Consider the following 23556-nt stretch of genomic DNA (forward strand, 5'->3'; position numbering starts at 1 on the left):
GGGTACTAGGGAGTTTCAGTGATGTGAAGGAAAGGTAACACTTAGTAGAAGAGAAGAGATTTTTAAAATAAAGGGTTTTTTTTAATCCAAGTGGATATACTGTAACAGTGGAAGATTCTGAGCAGGGAGGGGAATGAGTATTAAGTTCATCCCAGAGAAAATGGTAAGAGGTAATATCAACACTTTAACTGATTCCAAGTACAACTAGTAAAGGTTGGCCACAATTTGAATAATTTATGATTCCTTTTCTGAAACAATAGTTGTTTTTTTATTTCACTAAGTTGCCAAAGTTACTAAAGTTATTTTAGAACAATAGATACTTCTTAGCCAAAATGAAAAATCAGATTAATAGTCCCTTGTCATGTCATAGATTAAATGATATATGATGACAAATATGTTTATCTGGAGTAAAGTCAGGTGGAAACTATACTAGAGTATACTTTCTAACAGTTAATAATAATGAGACCATTTCCTAAAGATTTTAAGTCAGTTAAAATTGTCCACTGTTAACTGCTCAAGTATTGGAGAACTGTTTAAAAGTTACATTTGTGTCTAAGTATTTTTGTTTGTATTTAAATTCACTTCTGAATTGTCACTATGTTTCAAAGAGATAAAAATTTGCATGTTACTTAATTTCATTTCCATCTTTTTTTTTTTTATCCTAACAAAGCCATATGTGGGTTTGCAAGTTCTTTCCTAGAAAATGTCACTAAATATAATTTTAAAAGATAAGCAGGATGTTTATCCTGTATATGAAAGAAACCCCACCAGAACTCCAGTAAAGCCTTATTTTGATGCTACATTATGGCATAAAAATCACTCTGGGCAGTTAAAGACTACAGTGTGTATATCGTTCAATTCCCAGGCTTTCCATGAAGTAGCTTGGTGACAATGCATAGAGAGGGTTGGGCCTGGAGTCAGGAAAACCTGAATTCAAATCCAGCCTTAGACAATTTACAGCTGTGTGACTGTCTGAAATAACCTCTGCTCAGTTTTCTTAACAGTATAATGGAATAATAATATTACCTGCCCATGGTTGTTGTTAGAATAAAAGATAATATATGAAAAGTACTTAGCATAGTTACTAGCATATAGTAGGAGCTTAATAAATGTTTATTCTCTTCCTTTTGTCTCTTAAAGTTCAGAGATGGTCATCACTAGAAGACTGTTCCTAAAAGGATATATATTTTTTTAAGTGATGCACAACTCAAGGAGGATTTCTGGATAGAATCTTTGATTTACTTGTCCTTCCTTGACAAGAGAAATTATTGTTGTTGTTGTTGTTATATTGTTTTCATTTCTTTACGTGTTCAGATAAAAATCAATCCTGAGAAAAAGCCACTGTTCTGCTATTATTTCTATAGAAATTATTCATGGGCTATTGTTAAGCAAATAAAATGACTTCTTATGGTTGAATAAAACATTAATATTAACTAGCATTTATATCCTGAAGGTTTACCAAGAACTATATATGTTCTCTCATTTGGTCCTTACAAAAACTCTGGGAGATGCTATTATTATCCCAGTTTTGCAGAAGAACAAATTAGGATGTGAAATGGTAAGTGAGTAGCTAACTAGTGTGGACTCTCAAGTCCAGTAGTTGTGGTGCCAACTGTGCCACTTGGTACCTCTATTAATAGTGTTAAATACAAGCTTATTCTTTATAGGCTCGCTGAAACTTGATTACAACTCTGGCAACCTTTGATCTTCATATCTTGGTCTCTATATTTTATAAGTTTTTTCCTCCATACAGCTTGGATACTATGAACATTTGAAAATCTTTCTATTAAAAACTTAGTCTTTGGGTTTTTATAAATTAGTTATGTCAGGGTTATTATGGGCAACAATTTTTACATTATTTAATTAACATTACATCTGTAGCAGCTCCTTCCCTTCTATCCCTCCCCTTTTTAAATTGTAGGGTCAAATCTAGACAGTAAGATTGGAATGAAATTAGAATAGCTTTATTATGAGGTTCAACAAATAGCAAGCATCGAGAATATGAGCATGCTCATAGGTAGACCATATGGGTCTATAATGACAGGATTGGGAAGATAAACTTTTATACACAGAGGTAAAGAAGTGAGATTTCAGGTGGTTCCAGACTGTCTTGCGGTAATTAGAAAGGCATAAAATTAAAATATTTGATATTTTGGTAAAGAGCTTTGGTTGTTACAACACAAATGGGATCATAAAAAGGAGATAAGATCTTGAGGTGATAGATAAAGATGACAAATGGAGAGAGGGACTTTACAAAATAGTCGCTTTGGTTACATTGATATCTATAATTTCTCTCTGAGACTATTGATAATCTCATAATTTGTTTTTAACAATTCCCAAATCAATACTACTTCAAGCATAAAGGACATACAGCTTATGGAACCAGTAACAAATTCATAACACAAAGAAGTAACCAAACAAGCAAAGTAACAATAAGATAAATAATCCATTATAACTAACTTTAGGAGTGTCAAGCCCATGAAATGGCCATGATCTTCAGGTGTCTGGCAAACATTTCCTGTGTGTTTCTCAAACATCTGTGGACTTCTGTGGAGATACTTCCTTAATCATCTCCATGTTCCATTTACTTATAGGTATTCTTTAGATAGTGCTGCTAAAGCCCACTTATCACTAGTGGGCTACCACTACCCTTGCAAGGGGTAAGACTACCACTTAGTCTACTTTAGTAAAATCTAACAAAAATCTAATAAGATTGGCCTTCTAGTAATTAGATCATGTGGTGAAAAATCAGTTCAGAACTTATGGAACAGAACCTATTAATGATAGAGCTATAAGATGACCATCAAATTAAGAACCCATAGTTGACTTGAAATTTCAGAGAAGTTCAATTCATATGTATCACAGGCCCTCTCTATTCATATCTAAACCTTATACTTGACGTGGACAGTTCCATTGAAAAGTTGAAGAAAGAATCTTTTTTAAAAAATTCATGTGGGCCTGACATAGAATGAATAACTCTGATTCTTAATATTATCAGATTGACACTTCAGAATAGGAGGATTTAAATTTTCTTTAGAATGACTAATAAGATTTTTATGTAAAACTTTTAATTCTGTTTTGAGAACTTATTACTAAAACACATTCAAAATCTATAACCCAAAGTCATTTGTGTGTGTGTGTATCCCACTTAGAGAAAACAGTTTAATCTTTTGTTTTCTTAAGTTTATTACATTTAAAAATATTTTTACATCTTTATCCTATCCCTCTCTTTTGAGCATAAAAATTATCCTCATGTCATCTTGGAAGAATTAAATATTTTAAGGAATTAATCTTATATATGAATATAGAATTATTAGCAAGGGGATAGCAAATCTTAGAACACATTTACCTAGTTGTTTAGGATATGGAGTTAACCACATGTTCATATTAAAAATAGTAAAGATCTTTTATACTTCTACCCTATTATAGTAAATAGAGAAGTTTCAATATTTTTCAACTAATTAATAGATTTTTTTTTAGTTGCAGTGACAAAATTTCCACAGTTTATCTGCCCTGATTTTAAACATTTAATGTGAAAGGCAAAAGGAAAGACATGGTTATGATAATATCAAGACTGTTTCCTCAAGGGTACAGATTAAATTGAAATAAGCCATAACAAGGGGAAAATTCCCTTACCTCTATTTGATTCCACGTAGCAGTCATAGTAACAAGTCACAGTTTCTTGTTATTCATAGAATATCATAGCCAAATTCAGAATTAATCAGTTGAAAAAAATTCATTTAGAGGAAGTAAATAGAACAATAAATAACTAAATCCAAAAAATCTTCCCTTTGTCTAGGCAAGATTGTCTCCTCAATTTCCCCAGATATGGACATCAGTGTGTAGCAGTCTTCCATCAATGGTTGTATACAATATACAACACATCTTTATATAGATAAAAAAGATATGCTATTTATATGCATATATACATACACAGATATGCTTATATATACATATGTATATATATTTATATTCTATTTCTTTACCCTAAATCTCTGTAATGGATAACATGTTTCATCATCAGTTCTTTGGAAACAGTTATGGTTATTTTATTGCTCATTGTTTATATAACTTTTAAAGTTGTTTAACATTGTTGCTGTTATTGGATAAATTGTTCTGGTTCTCATTATTTCACTCTGCTAGTTCATATAAGTCTTTTGATGTCATTATGAGACCATCAGAATCTTCATATCTTAATAGCAGAATAATACTCCATCACAGTCTCATCCATTCCTTGAATGCTGGACATCTGTTTGTTCTGGTTTGAATTCCATATAGTGGATTGGCTGAGTATTTTCAGATTTGTATTTATAATTTGGGACCTTCTAAAGACATAAAAAATTCTTATGTATAAGTTTATACCTTGCTAGATAATCAATAGGTATTAAATATTTACCTCTCATAATGATGGTATTATGCTATCTTCAACATCACTTTAAATAATGTATGTCAGTCACTGTCTAAACTCAACATAACCTTTCTGAAGTCTCTAGAGGCATTTATGTGACCCTGAATTACTATTATAAACTGTATTGTTCCACAAACAAGACTTCATAACTCAGGCATTTGATCAATGTTCCTTTGTTAACATATTATTAACTTAATTTATGTGTGTCAATTGTGGAGAATCTTTTAATTTCACTTAAGTTATTATTATTGGTGTTGATGTTTTTTTAAAGGATATCAATAGCCAATTATCTTTCTTTATAAGGTTGTTTTGATATCTAAAATCCTCAGAATGACTCTGCAGTTACTACCATCCTCTTCTCACAATGGTGTGGGAGGAAACAAATATATATACATGGTATCTCTAATTTGCCATTAATCAGAACAAAACAAAGCCATGTCACAAATAATTTGACCCAGTCACCCAATTTGTAGTAAGTATAGTGCTCCGTTTCTGGGAATTACAGTACAAATTTCTTTTGTCTAATAATTTTGTTACCTAGAAACTATTCAATTTAGTTACTGCAAGACGACTGTAGAGGAAATGGAAACCTCTATCAAATTCACCTCATTAAGGAGGAAATAGATCCTTCACCTTCATCCCAAATTATTGTAACTAGTTCCATTCAGTTAAGTTTCCTGTAAGAAAGCACAGATTTTTTTCTCTATAAATAAAGATGTCACAAGAACTTCATATGATATAGTAGTGCCTATTTCTTAATATTTTTCCCAGCCATTTAAAATTGGAAAGCAAAAATTAGTTTAGTCTCCAACTTCTCTTTTATTTAATCAATTCAGTGGTTGGCATCATGGGAATTCAAGAGCTGCTATTCAAGGAGATGCCTTGGCATTTTTACAAAGAGGGGGAGACTTGAAGGGTCAGCCTTTTGTTCTAGATGCAGAGTGGTTTTTGGGAGCTCCCAGCATGTCACTTGGAGTGTAATCAATTTGCTGGTAGTCATTCTAGCCACTGTACTTTGAACAGAAACAGCTGGAATTTGGCTTCCAAACTGTAACAAAGGGGGTCATGTCAGGAAGCAACTTGTATGAAAAAGGAATTATCCAAATATACATTTTGAGCTATATTATAAAGTTCACTTTCCTATTTTTATGGACTATAGAATGCTTCCTTGGGGTCTGAAAATGCTCATGCTTCATACTATATCATAATAGCATGTTGTGAACATTTGAGAAACCATGAATCCTCTCACTTTTGATGTATAGGAAAAAAATGGTCTTTGTTCTGACTTATAAAGGCTGTAACTGAAAAATAGGCTGCTTTTATGAATTCTAACTTTACTAGATAGGGACTTAATGCTAGACAGTGTAGATCAAAAATCTATTCCAAAGTAAATGCTTTTACATAGTGCATTATAAAAGATACCTTAGCAAAAGACTTGGGAAGTATAATGGAAACAAGTCTGGATTAAGTCTAGAGCCCTGGATTCTGGTTCTGGCTTTTGGTCTTGGCTTTACTGCTTATTTATGGGATATTGTGTAATTTTTTCTGAAAATAATTTTCCTCATCTGATTTTTGGACATGGTTTTTGTGTGGATTTGTTTTGCTCGACTATGCTTATTTGTTACAAAGATATTTCCTCCCCTTTCTTTTGTTGTTTTGTTGTATAACGGAGACTGTGATTGGAGAGGAGAGATAGCTAGCAATAGTGGGGATGCTCTTTTCCCCAAATAGAAAGAAATTAAAAAGAGGATCATGGAAAATTTTTAAATGCATAGAAGAGAACAGAAAAAGTTCTGAAGGAGACAAAGACAAGTAAAACGGCTATGAAAATGTGTTGAATTTATTCAATTTTTAAAAGCATGTTATGTAGAATATTCATGGTTTCATATTTAGCCCTTCTTTACAGTCTCTTTTACATGGAAACATTCAATTAGTTAAATTCAATAGAAATCAGGTCTTAAAATGACAAAATAATATAAGAATTATTCATTTTAAAACAAACTAGTTAAAATTAGTTTATCAGTTTTATAATTATTGTTGCTTCATTCATTCATTAGTAATGAATTAGAAAAGAAAAGGTATTCCAGAATTGGGGAAGATACCTTAGGAGAACAAAGTCCTCCCTCTTCTCATGCTTCATTGTGTTATGGAGGTGACCCACCCTGAGTTCTTCATGTAAGCTTTGGGCTTTTTTTGCTACCAAGATGGGAAGTTTTCAATTAGGTCTTCACAATAGACAAAGAAGATCAGGCTAGTCAGTTGATAATGAATTTTTTGACTATGGCAAACTGTGGAGCAAAGCAAAATATGCCATGATTCTTAGTTGGTTGTTGCTCCCTTCTGTGGCAAGGGGCAGAAGAATAGGAATTTCTGGAAGACCGGGACTATTTTTAACTTTCTTTACATTTCTATCACTTAGCACAAAACCTAGCACCATAGTAAGTACTTAATAAAGGCTTGCTGAATGGCTGATTAATGAATTTCTGTTGTATCAGGAAGGGAAAAAAAATCAATGATATCTCTGCTTATTAAGGATGATAAAGGAGATTCAGCACAGAGTCTGACTTGAAGAGGTATTCCTTATAAATGGTGAAGTTTTCCAGATAATCTTGTTATTTATAGAATTTGTAGAAGTATGATATGTTTAAAAAGGGGATAGATAGATATTTGGATAGATTGATAGACAGAATGAGCATTTATTTAGTAATTACTATAACAAGAATTCTGCTAAGTGCAAGGATTATAAATAAAAACTTGTCTGCTGTCAATGAGCTTATATTTTAATGCAAGACTATATATAAAATGTAACTGGAAGAGGAGGGACAGAAACAAACACATGAAATAGATGGGATTGTCCAAGGGATGTTGTAAAAGCCTGCAACTAAGCAAGACAAGGTGAAAGTTGACCTAGAAAAACCTAGAGAGGCTCCAGGAAAGGAATCCAATTTTCCAGTGGGCAGGGAGTAACATTATATTGGTTTCATGAAGTATTGGAAATGTTCAGAACCTCTTAGAAGAAGATCACTGAAAAAATTTGGCTGCAAAAAGAATTTGGTTTGACTCTTCATGCAAGAAAAACCAAATGGATGTGGCTTGTCTATTATTCTGATTCAAGTGTATGCTACAGCCAGCTGAACAGTTGTTAAATTGTTGATATAAGAATTTACATGATGGAAATTAGCAAATGGTAATCAAATGAAGGCTTGATTTATTGTTTTGTTGATTGTCTAGACCTAAGTAAGTGATGGAGGATTTATTAGTAATGTGGATTAAATTTAAAAATTTGTTCTGCATTTAAAAGAAATGTTTAAATTTTGTTTACAGTATTTTATTTTTAAAATATATGCAAATGTAATTTTCAGCTTTTATGTTTGCAAAACTTTGTGTTCCAAATTTTTCTCCCTCTTCTCCTTCCTTCCGCTTTTCCAAGATAGCAAATAATCCAGTACAGGTTAAACATATGAAGTCATTCCAAACATATTTCCATAATCATCATGCTATGCAAGAAAAATCAGGTCAAAAGGGAAAAAACCATGAGAGAGAAAAATATCAAGAAAAAAAACAACAACAAAGGTGAAAATACTATGTTTTGATCCTCATTCAGTCTCCATAGTTCTCTCTATATGTGGATGGCTCTTTCCACTACAAATCTATCAGAATTATCTCAAATCACCTCATTGTTGAAAAGAAGCAAGTCTATCATAGTTGATCATCACATAATCTTATTGTTAGGGCATACAATATTCTTTTGGCTCTGCTCACTTCACTCAGCATTAGTTCCTGGCTTTTCTGAAATCAACTTGCTCAGCATTTCTTATAAAATGATAATATCCCATTACATTCATATACCATAACTTATTTAGTCATTATCCAACTTTTGGGCATTTACCCAATTTCCAATTCATTGTCACTTTGTAGTGCAAGGGGTCTTGCATTTTTTTTTTACAGTGAGTCACCCCAAGAGTAATAACATGCATTTTAGATGGAAAGATTGTGGGAATTATCCCTCTTTTTTCTTTCTGTACAGACAATAAAATGGTTAGGCCCAGAGCTGAACAGGAAGAAGAGAATTGCCTGGATGACCTTCAGGAAGTTGTGAAACTCTTTTGCAATCTTCTCTCAGGAATAAAGGCAAATTAAAAAAAAAATTCCTCTATTGTTGCATGGTTGTAAGACATGTAGAACAGTAATCAAAAAAATTAAAAATGAGTATTGTTTTGGAGAGGCACATGGTCAATGTGAACAGGCTAAATATAACAGATGAAAACTTTAAAGAGTTGAAAATGCCAAAAGAGAAATGGATGATAGAAAAAGTTGATGGTCATATAACAAGAGAGAATGCCCAGTGTTCACCCCTGATGCTTCATTGAAGGTCTCATAATGCCGAAAACCAGCAGAGAAGACCCATAGCATGTTGAGTGAACAGACCTTTATTTATTTTGTGAGAGGACATGGATAGGAGTAGCATAACATTAGCATGCCTGGATAGATGTGTTGACATGTTTCACTATAAAAATATCCAAATCATAGGATTAGTGATCTATTTTTGGTTTTGTGTATTTCACTCATTCATTGTTAATGACTCAGGAGCAGGGATCCTTTGGAAAAATGGTAGGAGGGGTAGTGGATGGAACACCAGTCTTGGAGTCAGAAGGCTCTGAGTTCAAATCCTTAACACTAAGTCACTTAACCCCAGTTGCCTCGCAAAACAAACAAACAAAAAATGAGAAAAATTTGAAAAGCCAATCCCCAAAAGATTTACCTCCCCAAAGAAACTTTGGATGACTCTCCCCTCCTCCTCTTCAGATTTCTTTTATGTTATTAGAACATAAACGCCTTCAGGCCCTGACTTTAAACAAAACAAAACAAAAAAATTTGCTTAGATTTGTATTCCCAGTGCCTGACATGTAGTAAATATTAAATAAACGTTTGCTGCCTACTTTGCCCTAAAAGAACTAATTGAAGTATTATTGTTTATTGAAAAGAGCCCTGCAGCCCTTTTTGTAGTGGCTAGAAACTGAAAACTGAGTGGATACCCATCAGTTGGAGAATGGCTGAATAAATTGTGATATATGAATATTATGGAATATTATTTTTCTGTAAGAAATGACCAACAGGATGATTTCAGAAAGGCCTGGAGAGACTTACATGAACTGATGCTGAGTGAAATGAGCAGGACCAGGAGATCATTATATACTTAAACAACAATACTATATGATGACCAGTTCTGATGGACCTGGCCATCCTCAACAATGAGATCAACCAAATCATTTCCAATAGAGCGATAATGAACTGAGAAAGCTACGCCCAGAGAAAGAACTCTGGGTGATGACTAAAAACCATTACATTGAATTCCCAATCCCTATATTTATGCCCACCTGCATTTTTGATTTCCTTCACAAGCTAATTGTACAATATTTCAGAGTCTGATTCTTTTTGTACAGCAAAATAACGTTTTGGTCATGTATACTTATTGTGTATCTAATTTATATTTTAATATATTTAACATCTACTTGTCATCCTGCCATCTGGGGGAGGGGGTGGGGGGTAAGAAGTGAAAAATTGGAACAAGAGGTTTGGCAATTGTTAATGCTGTAAAGTTACCCATACATATAACCTGTAAATAAAAGGCTATTAAATAAAAAAAATAAATATTATATTATTCATTTATATTTAAAAAAATGAAAAGAGCCCTGTACCACAGTAAGAAGTCAGTAGATTCTTAGTCTTGCTTTCACTACTAATGAAGATTCTGACTTCTACAAGTTATCTCTTAATAGAGTTGGGATGGACCTCCTGTCCCCTCCAGTAGGATGATTGGTTAAAAGTAACTTTCTAGCCTTTGCTTGAAGTAATCCAGAGAGAACTCTTCACCTCTTGAAGCCTAATGGTTACCTGAATTTCCTTTTTTCATTTACTTAATACCTTCACAAGCATCTTTGACATTAATGACTTTCTTGGTTTATGCCTTTACCTATATCTCAAATACATCTTTGCCCAACTATTTTCACCTGGTAAAATCCTGTCTATCTTTCAAAAGCCAGGCTAAATATTACCTCTCAAGAAACCTTTTCTTTTGCCCTAATTCAAGAGTTTTTAACCATAAAAGGTTAAGCCAAAAAGGTTTATGTCATGGTCCACTTTGGCAGTCTGGTGAAGTCTGGGAATCTATTTTCAGAATATATATTTTCACATGCATAAAATAAAACACATAGGATGAGATTGAAAATCAGTTATCTTGAAATACCTTGGAAATTCCTGCCCTTTCACCCACCCCCTTTCTCCCCACCTACCTCCTTTCTGCCCTCCTCAAAGTCTTTGTTACTGCTTTTCTTATCATTCCTGCTGAAACTCAGTTGCACCAGAGCATCCCAAACACAAAAAAGATAGTGGTATCCATGGAGCCATTATGAAGGGGGGGAGCTTGGGAGGAGGGAGAAAGAATAGTTTTTTGGTGGTTCTTTTTTGGTCACAATTTAGTAAATTGTTGATGACCAGCTGTTTTCAAGTAGTATTTTTGCTCTCATAGTTCAGGATGCTTCCTGGAAAAATATTACTTTTTTCTGGGCATCCACTGGTTTATTAAAGGGAACAATTGTGTTATTTCAGCATAGTACAGAATGTAGCTAACTCTATGCCAAGACAGTTTAGATAGTTTCTAAATTCTAGAGAACCTAGAGGTTTATATGACTTGGAGTAACACTTTTCTGGCCAATTTTTTGTACTATCTATATCTTTACTGTGTACAGTATTTGGGCATTTATTCTTCTCTCCCTAATCCTCAACCCCCTTGAATTCCTTTGTTCCATGATCCGTAGAAATCCAGTGCTTCATATTTCTGACAGCTCATACAAATTCTAGGGACAAATACAGATACTTTGCATAAAGATGTCAACTTTCACACATTTGCTACCTTTGCTGTTGGGCTCCAAGCCTCTTCAGAAAAATCTCTGTACAGTATACAACATCTCTCAATCTGCCATCTTGAAGAAGATAGTAGATGCAGATCTATTAGCAGATTTTACCACAGGAACAGATGTTTCCGTTTATGGCAGAATGAAGACACATTCTGGACTGTATGCAACATATTTGGCTCCAGTTTCTACTGCATATTTTCAATTTCTGTTTCAGTGCTGTGATCTTACCTAAATGATTTCTAAAATATGCCAGTTCTGGTAAATGTTTTCAGGTCTGATTAATAATGCATTATCTAAGAGTTTCATTATTTAGGCTTCATTAACAGCTCTAGTCTCCCTCTGACTATAGCAGATCAAGATCAGGAAAGCTTTGATCTTAAAGCCAAATGATTCCAATTGAATTTAAGACCTTTTTTCAGTTTGGACGGGTCATTATATTTACATGTGTATTTTTATTTTCAAATTATCTTTATGTTCCTTTCTCCTGTTCCATGAGGAATAAATTCCCTAAAGATCTTTCATCTCCCTTAAGCCTCAAAAGGTTTTGGCATTAAGAATTCTTCCATGGATTGTCTTGAAAAGACTGGCTGAAACTTTTTCTTCAGGGCTTGCTTTTCTACTTCCACAGTTCTTTCTTTCTGCTTATACACTTGCTTGTTTATTTAGAAAGGTACTAGTACATCTCTTTCAGCTGGCAAAAGGAGCTGGATAAGCCTCTGTTTTTAAATTCACATTAATTGTTGCCTCCAGGAGAGCAAGCCTGAATTTAGGGCTCAAGCAAAAATTTCAGAATATTCTTTGTTGGTTATGAAACAACCAGTTCTTTTGAAAATAGTTCCATTTCTTGATTTGTCCCAACTCTGCAAAAACCTTCTAATAATGATGATAGTGATAATAATAATAATTCTAACAATGAGATGATTTATATATATAAATGTGATCCATTTATTATTTACAAAGAACTTTCTTTACAACATTCCTGTGTAAGCAATGTCATAAATAGTATTTCTTTTCTATTTTGTAGGTAAGGAAAATAGACATCAAAATGGTCAAGTTTTTTACTCAACATTATCTCCTCGGGGTAAAAACAGTGAATAATTCAACTCAGAAATATTGAAGAATTAAGTTAAATCAGTAATGTCACTTCATGCAGTCAATTTCATGTGGTCAATTGCCATTATTTGATCTTTAAAATAATCTCCCTGTGGTAACAGTGACATTGGGTGTTATGGGGAAGGAGTTAAAGGGTTACAAAACATGAAGACTTATGCAATATTAAAACTGGAATGGACCTTAGAGATCTCTAATTCAAATCTCTCATTTTTAAAATTAAGAAATGAAATTCTAGAGGATAAGTGACTATATAAGTCATATAGGTAAGTCGGTGATAAAGTTAGGACTAATATCTCAATTTACTGTCTTCTAATCTCCGTTGTTTTTTCACCTGTGCTATAAATTCATACTTATTTTTTTCTGTCTTTGTTGAACTTAAAAATCTATTTAGTTATGATCTTAAAGAATATATGAACAAGAAATTTATGATATAAAATCATGTATAAACATTTGATAAACATTTTATAGGAAACAGATTTGAGTCTGAGTGGTATTTGCTAATGTCTTTTTAGCCTAGTGTCCATACTAGGCCCTGAGACTTCCAGGAGGGAGGCTTGCTACCCATATTTTATAACCTGCCTTTTTGCATATAAATATGTCTGTAGAAATGGTTATATGAATGATGCCCAGATTTAAGGAACCATTTAAAGTCTAGCTCAAACTTTAGTTAGTTGAAATAAACAAATCTCTGCCTAAGTGAGAACTGATTCAGTCATCTTTAGGTTTTAACAGAATCCTTGTAGTCCTAATGTCTCCCTAGCTACTGCTAGCATTAGTCTTTTTTTTTAAGTTTTAATTGCCTTTAAGAGTATCTTACAAGCATATTATTTAAAAAAAAAACCTTCTTAATTCACATTTTGACCCTTTAATTTGTTTGGGACATCCCAGAGTCAGGGATTCTTAACCTGATTAGAGTAAACTTTATTTCTAACTTTTAATAGTGATTTCAAAATAATTAGTTTTCTTTGTAATTCTATACATTTTAAAAGCATTGAGGAGTCCACAGTCTTCATCAGATTTTCACAATATAAAAGAAATACTAAGAACCCTGTTTCTGAGTAATTCTTTAGAAGATAACCTTTTCTCCATTTGAATATGTGAAAGTTTCTACTTGTGTAGTTTAATTTATTATTGTGGTTTTGGGTTGTTTCAGACATGTTTAACTTTCCATATTGCCATTTGGGTTTCTCTTGGCAAACATAGTGAAATGGTTTGCCTTTCCTTTTCCAGCTCATTTTACTGTTGAGGAAACTGAGGCAAACAGTTAAATGATTTCCACAGAATCACACAGCTAGTATCTGAGTATCTGGGGCCAAATTTGAACTCAGGATCTGATTTGAACTCCAGGGATATATTTCCATCAACTGTGTCATCTAGCTATGTCAACATATTATTAGTCTGTATCATCCAATTTCTTCAATTGTGTTTGTGACCCCATATGAGATCTCACTGGGAGGAGGGTCATAAAGTTGATTTATTATCAGTAAGTGTTTAAGTTGTGTACTACATATTTGGAATTATGTAAAAATTTCTTAGGCAAAAAGGGGTCACAAGTGGAAAAAACATAAGAAGCTCTGCTGTATCATAACAATAGTTTTTTGGAGTTTAAGGTTATTTACCATCCATTTCTGTTTGTATATTTCTGATTATATTCCTAATAGATTTTTGCTTTGAATTGTAAAGAAGTCAACAACCTTCCATCTTTAGGCTGCATGGTCAAAAATATATATTGAAAACCATGAATGCCTTCCAGTTTTCCTAGTCAGTAGGGAGTCAGACTATAAACCAACAGTACAGCAATACTTAGGCATCTAGACCCTCACGTGGTGTTTATATCCAGATTACCAATGGATAGTGGCAGGAGATCTTAAGCATTATCCTGTGACCTTGAGCATTCCTGTGGTTTATTTCAAGGTCCCACCTTTTTCAAAGTATAAAACCAAAACAGTATAAAAACAAAATTTTAAAAACCTACATGCTTTAGTAGGAGGAGGGAACACCAACCCTCCCTTCCTGCTGGTGATAATATGATAAAGTGTGATGGGGAGGTCATCAAGTATATGAGGATGTGAACAAATAAAATGGGTTTGGGGAGTTTGTATTTCAGCTTGACCTGCATGCCGTTTGGAGGAAAGTACCTTCAGAAATAACAAAGTGCTTTAACAAAAAAAAAAAATACAGAAATCTCTTGCATAATTTATCCAGTTTAGTCTCCTGCCGTTTTTATTCTGAAGTCGATAGATAAGGCATGTTATTGGAAGGTGTATTATATGACAGTTTGACCGTTAGGGTCAGTGAAGTGGTTCCCAAATCCCAGTCACAATAAACCACAGAAACCTTCTTCTGGGAACTATGCAAAGTGATTGCTTTGTAAATTGATTGTTGTCTAGCTATGTTTCTTCTGTTTTATATTTTGACATATCCATTTCTCCTAATCTATATTCTTCACTTGGCTTAGCATTTAATGCCATCTCAATTCCATTTTAGAGTTAGGTTACAATGGCAAAACTTTTAGTGATACAAACCCACCTTGCTAAATAGCATTTTAATGGGGTTCACATTTTTTTTTACTACAATAACAATAATAATATGGAAAGTTAAACATGTCTGAAACAACCCAAATTATCACTTTAAGATTTGGAATGTATGTATTTTTATTATCCTCATTTACAGATGACTCAAACAGGTTAAAAGTCACATAGCTAGCTAGCTAAATGATGGAAACCAGATTTTAATTGAGGTCTTGTCTCCAAGTCCAGAGCTCTATCCCCTGTCACCTAACTGCCTCAACAAAAATGACTGAAACTTTTTACAAAGGTGTGTGTGTGTGTGTGTGTGTGTGTGTGTGTGTGTGTGTATGTATTTGGGGGGGGAGATATGATCTATATCCTTATATCCTGCTACTTACCTTCTCTTCACTTTTCTTTCTGTTTTCCCTAAGCTTTATGTTTTGAGATTTCATGATGGCTCTAGTATTTACTGTGATAACATTTCAATATTCAATAGATCTATGATCTCATCCATGTGGGTATTTCTAGTCCCTACCCCCATGGGAGAGAACTTAGAATCCTCATTCTATTCAGACCCCCAGATGTACTTCCCTTTCTCACTGATAGTGGGGTCAGTACTTCCAAGAGTTACTATCCTGAGAAGTGAATGTGACTGTTCACACAGTTTAGACCAGTTGTTCTCAAAGTATGGGCTAGAGAATCCTGGGGATCTCTGAAACCCTTTTAGAGGGTCTACAAATTCAAAAATAGTTTTAATTTCCAATATGGTAAATGTCTATAAATATAACCCAGATAAACAAAACCGCTTTGGGGAGATCCTCAATAATTTTTAATAGGATAAAGATACTGAAACAAAAGTTTGAGAACCACTGGATGATCAAGGAGTCACCAGCTATAATCTTGCTTAGAAGAACAGCACTTGCCATCTGCCCTACTACCATGTCTGACTGATCTTACCAGTCCTCTTGCTACCCCGGGAAAATTGCCTCTCTGCCTTAAGAATGACTCTTGGTATCTGCCCTGTCCTTGAATGTTTGTGATTTATTTCTAGGCCCCTTCCCTCAGCCTTTTAGCTAAACCTTGCTATAATGCTTTCTTCTTCAATTAAATTGTGAATTGGAGAAGGGATGGACTCACTTTACTAACTGCATCCCTAGCATTTAGCACAGTCTTTGTCATATAGCAATGTAGATAGTCCTAAAAGCATGAATAAATGCTCATTCATTCTTTCATCTCACTTTCTCTTCTCCCTTGTTTTCTTTAAAGACAAAGGTAGATTCTCTTGCCCATTTTGAAATCCTTTTGAGGAGGGAAGGGCAGCATTCCTGTCTTACAAAGGGAAAGAAAACGGGGAAGGAAAAAGGCCTCTTTGAAGGCCTCCTCCCCTTCCTGGCATCCTCAAAGTACGTGGCCCTGAGCCGCCACACCCTCAGTGTTCCAAAAAAGACAGCATGATGTAGTGGAAAGAACACTACACAGGGAACCTTTAAATGTGCGTTCTATTTCTAAATCTGCTACCAACAAATTGTCTGACCTTGCACATATCACTGATTTTGGTTTTCTCATGTGCAAATTGAAGTGGTCTGACAATTATCTCTTAAGTTCTGTTACACTTTTTACCAGAAGATTGTCCACTAACTACTAATTGCCAAGCATGCACTGAGATCTTTAGCTGAAACGAAATCTTTCTGGATTATACATATTAAAAAATTATTTAATTTCTCTTTCTAGAGTTTTGATTTCACTGATTATAGGAATGTTTTTTGTTTATCAATGTTGTTGAGTATTTTCTTAATTTTGGTTTTATATACAAGAGCTTAGGATGCTGAATTGCTAAGTACTGTGCTAAACATTAGACATGCAAAGGGAATTAAAAAAAAACAGTCTCTGTTCTTGAGCTTACAGTCTAGTGAGGGAGATACTATGTAAACAACTATGTACAGAAAAGATACATGCAGGATAAATTGGAGATAATCAGTAGAGGGAAGGTACTAGAAATTAGGGGGATTAAGAAAGGTGGGATTTTAGCTGGGATTTGGAAGCAAATGGGGATGATGGAGGAATCAAGTGTGAGAGACAATGAAAAAGCATGGAGTTAGGGGAAGAGCATCAAGAATATCAGTGTAACTGCATCCCAAAGTATTTGGAGATAATGTGTAAGAAAAGTAGGAAGGGGCTGTGTTTAAACACTCAGTAGAGGATTTTATATTTCATCCTATAGTTGCTAGGGAGCTCCTGGAGTATTTTGAGTAAAAGAGGTGCAAGACTTGGTGAGACATATACTCTAGGAATAACAGCTGAATGGATGATGGACTGGAGGGGAGAGAGACTTTTGGTAAGGAAACCAAATGACTATTCAAGACCAAGCTATTACAATAATTCGAGTGGTGAGGGCATGGCATGTATAGCTAATGATCAATAAATTGATGATCAACGGTTTCTTTGGGGAACCAAACACACCTAATGGAGATACTGAATACTGTAAATATGTATTTGAAAGGAAATCCCTTTTACAGGGGAAAACAACAATGATTGGTGGACATTTAATTGAGGAGGCAGGCTAAAAGGCTTCAGCTCCTCCTGCTGAGAAAGTGGCTTGATCGGGAGACTCAACCACTTCCCACCATCTGGACCAAGGAATTTCTTTTTATCTAGATGACTCTGATTGACATATTGAACTTCTATTTCTTAATGAAATATTTTTATTCTTTATCTTCAAGACAAAGTTCACCTTTATTATTACAGATAAAATTATTGTTATTACAATGCAAATCCAATTGAAAACATTTAGCTTTGTAGATTCAAATATCTTTCCATTTTCTTTGTAATTTTAAAAACTTTACTTAATACTTTTTTAAATGTATACCACCATCCATAGGTAGCATAACTTTATTAATGAATATTTTGTAAAAATCTCAGATTATTTGGAGGAGGTAATCTGAAATAGTGACAATTTGATTATTTTTAAGTATTTATAAAAATTCAAACTAAGTTAACAAAATGTCACCTAATAGAAATCCTTGAGGACTTGTTTTATTGAATAATTGAGGCTTATTTTTGCTTTTACAAGATGAAGGTTTTTATACTTTTTTATAAAGATTTTCATGCAATAACATAGCCATTCATAGGGCATAGGTTCTAGCCAGGAAGACATACTGTTCAGTTTGGCAGTTGCAAATCACTAGAGCAGAAGGAGGAAGGCCATCTATGAATCCACCAAGTCCACCTCCCTTCACTACCCACTTTCTTGAGAATTATCAGCAATGACTCTTATTTGCTCATTACACTTGAATTTTCCTCAGGTAAGGGATGTATAGAGAGCAGATTTTGTGTCCTTTGAGGGAATTCCTAGATCATTAAGTTCAGAGATCCATTAAAGCAGTGATACCAAATTCAAATAGAAATAGGACCACCCAAAGAGTTATAAAACTGGATCATACCCTTTCTTTGATCCAGCAATGTCTGTATACCAAAAAGATCATAAAAAAGGGAAAAGATCTACATGTGCAAAAATATTTGTAGCAGCCCTTTTTATAGTGGCAAGGAATTGGAAACTGAGTGAATGCCTATCAGAGAATGGCTGAATAAGTTATCGTATATGAATGTAATGGAATATTATTGTTCTATAAGAAATGGTCAGGCTGATTTCAGAAAAGCCTGGAAAGACTTACATGAACTGATGCAAAATGAAGTGAGTAGAGCCAAGAGAACATTGTACACAGTAATAATATGATTATGTGATGATTAACTGTGATGAACTTGGTTTATTTCAACAATGGGGGGTGTGAAGGCAATTCCAATAGACTTGTGATGAAAAGAGCCACTTACATCTAGAGAAAGAACTATGGAAAATGAATGTGGATCAAACATAATGTTTTCACTTTTTTTTTTTTAGTGGTGAATGTGTTTGGTTGGGTTTTTTTTTTTTTTCCTTTCTTGTGTCTCCCCTCCCACCTCGGATCTGATTTTTCTTAAGCAGCACATGACAAATAAGGAAATGTGTTTAGAAGAATTGTACATGTTTAACCTATATTGGATTGTTTACTGTCTTTGGGAGGAGGTTGGGAGAAATCGAGGAAGAAAAATTTGAAGCACAAGATTTTGCAAAGGTGAATGTTTGCATGTGTGTGGAAAAATTAAAAGCTATTAAGAAAAAAAGAGAAATGAGGCTACCAAAAAATACAAGAGAATCCCTGTAGCTACCTTTTGACTTAGAAAACCATATTTTTAACTTTATCTGTATTCTATTGTATTTTTATTTATGAATATTTCCCAGTTATATTTTAATCTTGTAAGGCTGCACTGGATAATTTTGTGGGCTTGAAGTTTGATACTTTCTTATACTTCATGTTAGTTGGGTATATGGTATTTCTGTTATTGCCCATTTTATCTGATGTTTTTATACAGCCACAAATAATTTTCTGTTAATTTCCTTTGAACTCTTGCATTTATGTTTCCATTTAGCTCATTTAGAATGGTAAGCACAGAATCATGGGGAATAGGGAAGGGAAAAAGAAATAAGCATTTATAATATATGCCTACTCTGTATGGGAAGAATCTTTCTATGTTTCATTTCTATGAAGTAGCAGTACTCTGTATTACGATTAGTAACAAAATAATCCATATTCTAAGACTTGAAATTTGGCTTTGAAATCTGTTTGCACAAATTTCAATATGGTATTCATATATTTTTATGGGTTCTTTTGTGAAAAAATAAAAATCATTTGAATTCTAACCAAAGCCATTCTGCATTCTTTTCTCCAGAAGCATATTTTTCTTGGGAAGAAATACTTTCCTTGTGGATTTGAGATTGAAGTTAATGAATGAATTAATGAAAAGCATTTATTAAATATCTTCTATGTGCCAAGCAATGTGCTGAGGGTTGAGGATAGAAATACAAAAATTAAATATCCTCTACCCTCAAGTAGTTAACATTCAATAAGAGGAAAACAGCACACAGAGAAATGGTAGCCAGAGAGAGTTTTTTATTATGGAAAACTAAAGGGGTGATGAGTAAAGTCAAAAGGGAATAGAAATGACATATCCTTTCTAGTAGCAATAGCAGAATTTTTATTGGTTACATGGCTTGAAATAGGTGTAGGAGAGCTGATAAAAACTCTCAGGCATGGTGAATAATGAGGAGATGGCCAAGATGTAAAATGAAGCATGGCTGAAGCTGATTGATATGGTTCCATTTACTATTGTAAATGGTTATTGTTATATATTTTATTGTTATATTTTTATTGTTTTTTTGTTTATTTTTTATTGTTATATATTTGTAATTCTGATTTTTTTAAATTTACATATTTTTTCAGTTACCTCAAATCAAATATTTGCTGATTTTTCTATGTAATGTACAGTGTGGAAAATGCAAAGATATTGCTAAATAAATAAATTTGGGATAGTATAGTTCTTCAATTATTTATTTATTTAGCAATTGAATACTTATAACATTTTGTTCGCATTTTTCCTATCAGGCTATTTACTTGTATTCTACCTTGAATTAACAGGATTTTTTCCCTCATGTTTCCTTTTATATCTTGAAGCTCTTATGTTTCTTGTATTTGATCTTTCTTTGCATTTTCCACACTGCCTAACACAGTACATTACATAGAAAAGTCAGCAAATATTTGATTTGATACACATATATTTACACATACACACACACACACACACACATATATATATATATACATCCATATGTATTGTATGTATGAGTGTGTGTGTTTGGTATAGATGTGTATGTGTATATTTAAATACAAACTGGCACAATGGATATAATGCTGCATCTAAAGTCAGAAAGATTTGAGTTTTAATCTGGCCTCAAATACTTTCTATCATTATGACTCCAGGCAAGTTGTGTAACCTCAGTCTACCTCATTTTCCTTCTATTCTAAAATGAGGATACTATTAGTACTTAATTCACAGAGTTATTGTGAGAACCAAATGAGATAATATATGTAAAGTACTCAGGACAGTGCCTGGTATATATTAAGTGCTTATTCAATGTTTCTTCCTTCTAACCTTCCTGTCTTCCAACTTGATAATATCACCATCAGCTTAAAGTCTTTAATACTAATTTCAACAATTATGGATGTGGGGAAATTTTTTTTGCCAGTAATACATAATATTGGTGTTATTGTGCTGAAATAGAACCAAAGAATTAGAAGGATTACTACCATTATCCTCCCCCCCCCAAAAAAAAAAAAAACTACTGAGAAGGTCTCGTTAAAAGGTTGCAAAGATTTTCTTCCCCTAGGCTATTGTATTAATGTATTAATTTCTATTAACTAAGACAGTCTTTGCAATCAAATGCATTCTTCATCTATTTCCAAGAAGCCATTCATAATCCTAATAACCTTGCCATTTGTTCAAGGAGCAAGATTAGATTGCTTATGTTGTATTATTTTGTGTTTACTTTTAACACCCCGCCCCAGAACACACTTAATGAGGATGAAAACGGTAACACATCATAATCATGCTTTTTTATATGACCATCAGGAGAGTTTTTTTGTTCATGGTGAACACAAACTCCCACATAATCATATGGTGATGCATTAAAATTAACATTTTTTTAGCAGCTTTGACAAGCTTAAATGTTTGTCCTGAATTCACTGCCTCTGTTTTTTCTTATGAGTTCATACTTTCTTGATGAGTAGATAAGGTCTGTTTGTCAGCTCTCTGATGCACAGAAACAAAATGGACTTTTACCACTTCTAGAGTTTTATGTTTATGATTCACTTGTAAGGAATCTAAGAGAAGTACGTAAACTATTGGACAAAGAATGTCTGATCATTTCTTTGAACCGAATTGGTTTCTCTGAGCCTTCTAAATCTCTTTCCCTTGTATTTTTTTTTTCATTGATTCCATGATATTCTTGACTTTTTAGTTTTTCAGATCCAAGTTTGTTATTATTTAACTCTCTAAATTAATTCTTTTGTTGGTTGATTGGCATAGTTCTGAATAAGTAAAATAATTTAGGTAATTTGTCATTTTTATGATATTGGCTTAGCCTATTTGGGAGCAATTAATATTTTTTCCAATTATTTAGTTCTCTTTATGTGAAGAGTGTTTTGTTATTGTGTTCATGTAGCCCATGTGTGTTTTGGCAGACTCCCAAATATTTTATACTATTTGTGGTCATTTTAAATGGTAGTTCTCTTTCTATTTCTTCCTGCTGCGTTTTGTTGGTAATACAGGGAAAGAATATATTATTTTGATGTCAGTCAATATGACTCTATATTCATCTTCTACAAAAAGTACTACTCTGGTTCAAAATGATGATTTTGCATTCTTTGAAGGAGGGGGATGAGGGATCTCACTCTCTCCCTCTGGCCAGAAGTACAAGAGCCATGTTTATAGTCACCTGTAAGGAATATAAGAGAAATATGTATTTATGATCTGAGGGTTAGCCTGGCTGAGTTAAAAAAAAAATCTTGACCAAATTAGTCTCAGTGTAATGGATTATTATTATTTTTTTAGTCGTAGCACATCATGAAGACTTTGTATTAAGTACTAAGAGAGGGTTGTAATCTGTATTAATGAAAGGAATCCATAACACTGTTGAAACCACGGATTCTAAAAGTATTAATGTTTTCAATGGCCTTCTAAGGCCATTTCAATGTACTATTTTTCATAATTTCTCAAAAGCAAAACAAAAAATACCAAAAGTTTTCCAAACTAAAGAAGCTATCAGATAATGACTTGTTCCAATGTTTCCTATCACATCCTCCAGATTTTAAACTTCTTTTATCCTATTTTTATATTTCCCACAGTGTGTAGCATAGTATCTTACATTCAATAGTTTATATTTATTGTATTAATTCCCATATTTTTTTGTTTTTTATCTTCATTCTTTGCCATTGAGAGGTTGAGGATAAAAGACAGAGAGACAGAGAGAGAAAAAGAGAGATAGACAGAGAGAGACAGAGACAGACAGACATACACACACATATGAGAGAGAGCACTTTGTAGCAAATATACATAGTCAAGGGGAAAAAAAAACTGCTGAATTGACCATGTCCAGAAATTTATTTCTCATTCCTCCTCTTGTATCCACCACCTGGCAGGCAGAAGAAGGGTAATGTGCTTCATCAGTCAGTCAGTTGACATTTATTTGAAAAATCTGCTATGTATTAGACTTCTGGATTCTGAAAACTTTCAAAGTTTTTTTTTTCTTTTCAGTGTTATTATCTTATAAATTTTCCTAATTATGCTCACTTCCCATTATATCATTTCATAGAACCTTCCTACATTTCTCTAAAACTGTCTCTTTTTTTATTTCTTACAACATAACATATTTTCTTATATTTATATATCATCATTTGTTTTTTCATTCCCCAATTGAGGTATAAATCCTTCCTGCTTTTTTTTTTTTTTTTTGCTGCTACAAAAAGGCTGTTATAAATATTTTCTTGTATATGTGGATTCTTTTCCTTTTTCTTTGACCTTTTTGAGGAATAGACCTAGTAGTTCTATTACTGCACCAAAAAAAGTACTATTCATAATTTAGTGCTTTTTAGAAGGGGTATATTGCTTCTAAATTGATTTCCGGCATATCTAAAATATATACATACATATTAGTATATGCACACACAAACACACACCA

At 33.4% G+C, this 23556-nt stretch overlaps 1 protein-coding gene across 1 annotated transcript in view; it reads left to right on the forward strand.

The window, feature by feature from the left end:
- ATP10A (ATPase phospholipid transporting 10A (putative)) overlaps window positions 1-23556 on the forward strand; it is a 259763-nt gene that overhangs the window by 95950 nt on the left and 140257 nt on the right. The window lies entirely within an intron of this gene.

This window comes from Sarcophilus harrisii, chromosome 3 (assembly GCF_902635505.1).
Source record: "Sarcophilus harrisii chromosome 3, mSarHar1.11, whole genome shotgun sequence".
Taxonomy (NCBI): Eukaryota; Metazoa; Chordata; class Mammalia; order Dasyuromorphia; family Dasyuridae; genus Sarcophilus; species Sarcophilus harrisii.